The following is a 6,000-nucleotide window of genomic DNA, read 5'->3' as shown; positions in this document are numbered from 1 at the left end:
TTCAAGTCCCACCACAGACAAAAAAAAAGTACACAGGTCATGGAGGAGGACATGAGGGTGAGCTTGGAAGGTGGCCAAAGTTTCCTGCAGTCACCCGGTGCTTCTAGCTCTACCCCCAAGGAACACACTTGGGCCTCCCCTTCCTCATGACTCAGATATATTGTACCTGATGACCTGCTGATGGCCCCAAGTTACAGGCATCTTGTGAGTAAGCCTCAGGTTCTGCCCAGCTCAGTCACTGGGGCTGCTAGGAGGACAGCTGACAAAGCCCATGGGTGCTGGTAGCTCACAGATGTAATTCTAGCTACTCTGGAAGCTGAGATCTGAGCATCGAGCTTTGAAACCAGCCTGGGCAGGAAAGTCCAGGAAACTTATCTCCAATTAACCATCAAAAAGCCAGAATTGAAACTGTGGCTCAAGTGGCCTAGTACCAGCCTTGAGTGGAAAAGCTAAGGGAGGATGTCCAGGCCCTGAGTTAAAGCCCCAGTACCAGCACCAAGAAAGAAAGAAAGAAAAAGGAGGAAGGAAAGAAAGAAAGAAAGAAAGAAAGAAAGAAAGAAAGAAAGAAAGAAAGAAAGAGGAAGGGAGGAAGGGAGGAAGGAAGGAAAGAAGGAAGAAAGAAAATGCATCTTTGAGCCTGAAAGACTACAAGGACCCTCAGGAACATAGAAGGTCTCTGGTATGGGTGTGGTTACTGGAGTGAGACAGCAGAGGGAGAGTTGGGGAACCCAGTACCCAGCTTGAGAGCGGTTCTGTTTGAACTCTCCTGTTGCTGCTCTAGGACTGGGAAGACAGGCTGTATGCCTAATGCTGGGTTGTGAGGAGGGCTAGGGGCACACAAGACAGACATGAGATGGTCAGGCACCATCAACTGGGTGACAAGTCATAGTACACTAGTTGTGTTTCCTGTGTCAATTTTCTGCCTTCTTTCACCACATTCCCACCCTTTATCTCCCCATAGCAGCCAACTGGGTCAATTTATCATTCTGCAGGCAACTCTGGACTCCAGCCCTTGTCTCTTGTTGTTGCATTCAACTCTGGCCACCAGAGGACAGCAGAGCAACATCAGCCAAACTGGGACCCACTCAAAGTCAATGCTAAGACTAGGGGTTGGGATTGAAGCTCTGGACCGCCTCCTTCCAGAAAGTCTAAGAGCAAAAAGTGTGAAAGCGAAGAAGGAAAGGAGTGGAGGAGGGAAAGGATGAAGAGTGAGGAAGGAAGGAAGAAAAGGAAAAAGGAAGGAAGGAGGAAGGAAGGAAGGAAGGAAGGAAGGAAGGAAGGAAGGAAGGAAGGAAGGAAGGAAGGAAGGAAGGAAGGAAGGAATGTTGATAGAGCTAGCAGCTAAATCCTGTCTGCACTCCTATATCTTCCTGCCATTCTCCTGCTTTCTTCTTCCATCTTTCATGTCCTGATTTTCTCTTCTTTCCTTCCTTCCTTCCTTTCTTCCTTTCTCTCTTTCTCTTTCTCCTTTTCTTTCTTTTCTTTTTTTATTGTGAAAATACTGTACAGAGGGGTTACAATTACATGGGCAAGATAATGAGTACATTTCTTATCAAGCATTGTAGCCTCCTCCTTTGTCTCCCCTTCCCATCCTTTCCCAGCCTCCCCCTGTCCCCCCACCCAATCCTCCCCGCCCCAAAGTTGTAAAGTTCGTGTTCGACATGACAACTTGTACTTCTCATTGTTGCAACGGGTCTACCTGTATCCTTATTTAAACAACTTGTTTTTCCCCTTCCCCTCCACAAATTATACCAACATCAAATACAGGGAAAGCAGGGGTTACGCTGTGGGGGAAGGACATACAAAGCAACAAAGAACCTTTCTTTCTTTCTCTTTTTCTTCTCTTTCTTTCTTCTTTTTCTTTCTCTTTTCTTTTCTCTCTTTCCCTCCCTCCCTCCCTCCCTTCTTTCTTTCTTTCTTTCTTTCTTTCTTTCTTTCTTTCTTTCTTTCTTTCTTTCTTTCTTTCTTTCTTTCTTTCTTTCTATTCTTGTGATGGTACTGAGGATAAACTCAGAGCCTCATGCTCTCTCCTCTCCTTTTCACTCAAAGCTGGTAGGTGCTCTACACTTGAGTCACAGCTCCACTTCTGGCTTTTTGCTTATTAATTGAAGTTAAGAGTCTTCATGGACTTTCCTGCCTGGGCTGGCTTTAAACCTTGATTCTCAGATCTCAGCCTCCTGAGTAGCTAGGATTATTGGTATGAGCCACTGGCACCTGGTAGATGTTTATTTCTGATGGTTCTGAAAGCTAGAAGCCCAAGGTCAGAGCCTGCATAGCCAGGTTCTGTGAGGGTTCTCTTTTCAGCTACCCACAGCCAATTTCTTGTAAGCTCACATGGTGGAAAGAGGTGGTAAGGGTTCTCTGGGGCTCCTTTTACATGGCATTATTGTAGTTTGGATCCAAATATCATCCAAACATCCATTTGTGGAAGATATAGTCCCCAGCATGATACTATTGGGGGAGGTGGAATCTTTTAAGAAGAGAGGCCTGCTGGCTGCTGGTGTCTTACGCCTGTAATCCTAGCTACTCAGGAAGTTGAGATCTGAGGATCTTGGTTCAAAGCCATCCCAGGCAAGAAAGAGACTCTTATCTCTAATTAGCCACTAGAAAACTGGAAGTGGAACTGTGGCACAAAGTGGTACAGTGCCAGCCTTGAGCAAAAGAGCTCAGCTAGAGTGCCAAGGCCTGAGTTCAAGCCCAATGACTGACAAAAAATATTAGGTCATTGGGGGTGTATTCTTGAGAGGGAGAGTAGGACTCTGGCCCATTCATCTTCTCTGACCTTTCCTACCATGAGGTGAATGGTTTTGCTAAACCACGTGCTCCCACCATGATGTTTAACAGGACCAATTGATCTTGGATCGAAACCTCTAAAATTCTGAGTCAAAGTAAACCTTATTTCTTTGTAAGTTGATCATCTCAAGTATTTTGTTATAGTAACAGAAAGCTGACTAACACAGGTATGCATCCCATTCATGAAGGCTCCAGCATCATACATAACCCATTACCTCTGCAAAGAATCAGAGATGCACCCTCTTGAGCTGGGAATGTGGTAGAGTGGTGGTAGAGTGCTTGACCAGCATATATGAAGCCCTGAGTTCGATTCCTAAGTGCCACAGAAAAAGCCAGAAGTGGCACTGTGACTCTAGTGGTAGAGTGCTAGCCTTGAGCAAAAGAAGCTCAGGAACAGTCCCCAAGCCCTGAGTTCAATCCCCTGGACTGGAGAAAGTGAGAAAGAGAGAGAGAAAGAAAGAAAGAGAAATAGAAAGAAAGAAAGAAAAAAAAGAAAGAGAGAGAAAGAGAAAGACACCCTCTTTTCTTTCCTTCTACACCACCACTACTCAGTCCTCTTGTCAGGATTTCTATCCTTAGCTTCCATTTCCAGGAGGTAGAGCTACTGGAGATGCCTGAGTTTAGGGGAACAGCCAGAGAACCCTGGGTTTATGCCTAAGCTCCACCCTGGCTGCTCTGTGACCTTGGACAAGGCACAGCCATCTCTGGGCCACCAGTCCCACTAAGCAGCCAAACAATCCTTGGAGTCCCTGCCAAGACAGAAATTAAATACAACTTGTGGCGTCTCACATGCTGTTTCTTAGTGGACTTCAGGAGTTGACAGCCTCAGGAAACAAGAGTAGGGTGGAGAAATGAGGAGATGGGAGGGAGGCCTGAAGGTGGGCACAGGAGTTATTTTGGGCCAGGCAGACTCCCCCACATCACAGCTGGACAATGGTCCAGGGCAGGCATTGTGTTGGGAATGGAAAGTCTTTTTCTGATTCCATCTGCTGGGGATGAAAATAGTCCAAGGTGGTGGGTGAATGGAGCCCCAGGGGACAGGGTTCAGGCCAATGAGAGATCAGCACTGCCTGCTCCATTGTTCCTGGCTGAGACAGGGAGGAGATGAGACACCTGTCTGAGCTGGAGCCAAGACAGGGCCAAACCCAGAGAGCCCCTTGTGAGCAAAGAGAGGCTGAGCAGAGCCAAGCATCAAGGATGGGGAAACTGAGAGGGGACACAGTATTCATTGAGGCAGAGGAGGATATAAGTTTGACTTTGGGGCTCAAGTCCCTTCCCCTACAGTCCAGGCCTCCTGGCCAAGCCCTACTCTGCATCCACAGGAGACAGAGACAGCCACCATCCCAATGTGTGGCACTGTGTGGTAGTGGGGGGATCACTTCAACTATCTATTCACTTGATGCCAGAGAGCACACTCCCCCCATTCCAGTCCTCAGAACCAAGAGCCCAGTGGGCTTGGCATGCCTGAGAAGCAGCTATTCATTGTCGCTTAAAGTGTAGGTAGCTTAACTGAGGAAGAATAGGACAGGGAAGCAAAACTGTGGAGGGCAACCCAGACAGAGCAGGTGGGTGGCCTCAGGTCACAAAGCAAAACCTACGCATTCATTGCTTACTCTGGCCCAGCTCTAGTCTAGTGAGTCCTTGTAACCTGGATCTCCAGGCTCTTAATTGGACCAAGATGTGGCTGCAGAACATTTCAGGGAGGCGGAGACTCACCTGATAGGGAGAAACAGCTGATTCTGCTGCTGTTTTCTCCAGCCAACAGGCTCTGGCTTCTGTCACTTGATCTCAGGGGCACTCTCATTTTCTTCCTCCTCTTACTGTGCCCTCTGTCTATTGTCCCCCCTAGCAGGCACCTGGATACGATTTTGGAAGCACACACAGGCCAGTATGCCTGAACGCTCCCCAGGTACAACAAGACGAGGGTGACAGTTTACCCAGGATGAACCTGTGTCAATCCTCCCACAGCTGCATGCAAGGTAGGGGAGGCTTGGCCAAAGAAGTCCCTGGATCAAGCAGGTCCCTTGTTGCCCACTGTGGTCTATTCCAAAGCATTGATCCTGATGTGATGACATAGTGCGCCTACTCTGGGAGGGCTTCATACATCCTGGCATAGCACCAGGCCCCAGGCTAAGGCCTTCAGGGAAGACAGCATCCCCCTGACAGGAAGAAACAGCACTGTACAATAGAGTGACCTGCTGGAAACGTGCAGATGAGATCTAAACCCTCTCCTTGACACTCTGCCTGTCTGGCCCTGAATCATGACTAGCAGCACAGACCCTCCTGCCCTGCAGGGGTTGCAAGTCATGTGGGATAGGCCATGTGGACAGGAGATGGCTGTGGACATGAGGGACCCGGATTCTGTCTCCACTCACCCTTGGAGCTAGCCATCACTGCTGCCCACCTCTCCCTTCCTGCTAAAGGGGACTGTGATGTCCACTTCTTAGGGTGAAGGATAAATAATATAGTGATGTAATCATCTTGCCTTGGTGCCTGGGACAAGTTCCCTCCCCTATGTCTCTGACTCTACACAAACCAGCCTAAATCTGTGTTGACAAGGTAGCAAAGGGGCAGACTGGTGGCCTGACCTGGACCGAGCCTGGAGGAAGTATGTGAGGGGAATACATTGTCCAGGACCTCTTCTAACCTTGGGGGGTAAGATGACATGTCGCTAGGATCCCCCATATATCCTGAACCACCCTGGGGAAAAGAGACTTACAGGTACCAGAAGCCACTCTCTGTCACCTGGAACTTACTGAGGACCGCTGCCACGCAGAGGCCTATCTCCCCTTCCTCCTGCCCTCTACTCTGCAACCCTGGCCTCAGCTCCACAGCTCTGGGGGGTGGAGGGGAGAATCTGGGCTGTGAGGAGGGTGGTGCAGCAGCAGAAGCAGCTTGAGCTTGGCTCCTGCCCAGGCTCCCACACTGATCTACAGACTGACCTTGGCCCCGCCCCTCTCTGGCTGAGCGGGATAACCCTTAGACTCCTGTTGGCGACAGAGTGACTCGAGTGTCCTTTAGTAGTGGCCTTCAGGAGTCAACAGCTCTAGGAAGTGATGTCAGGGTGGAGAGATCCAGAGGGACCAGGAAGGTCCAGAGAGTGAGAGGAAATATTTTAAGGACAGGCTGGTCACCCCATGTCATTGCTGGACAATGGTCTAGGGCAGGAATGGAAAATCTTGATCTTAACTTGGGCTGAAAATAGCA

Source organism: Dipodomys ordii, unplaced genomic scaffold (genome assembly GCF_000151885.1).
Source record: "Dipodomys ordii isolate 6190 unplaced genomic scaffold, Dord_2.0 Scaffold22, whole genome shotgun sequence".
NCBI classification, from domain to species: domain Eukaryota; kingdom Metazoa; phylum Chordata; class Mammalia; order Rodentia; family Heteromyidae; genus Dipodomys; species Dipodomys ordii.
Note: the sequence above shows the minus strand (reverse complement) of the source record.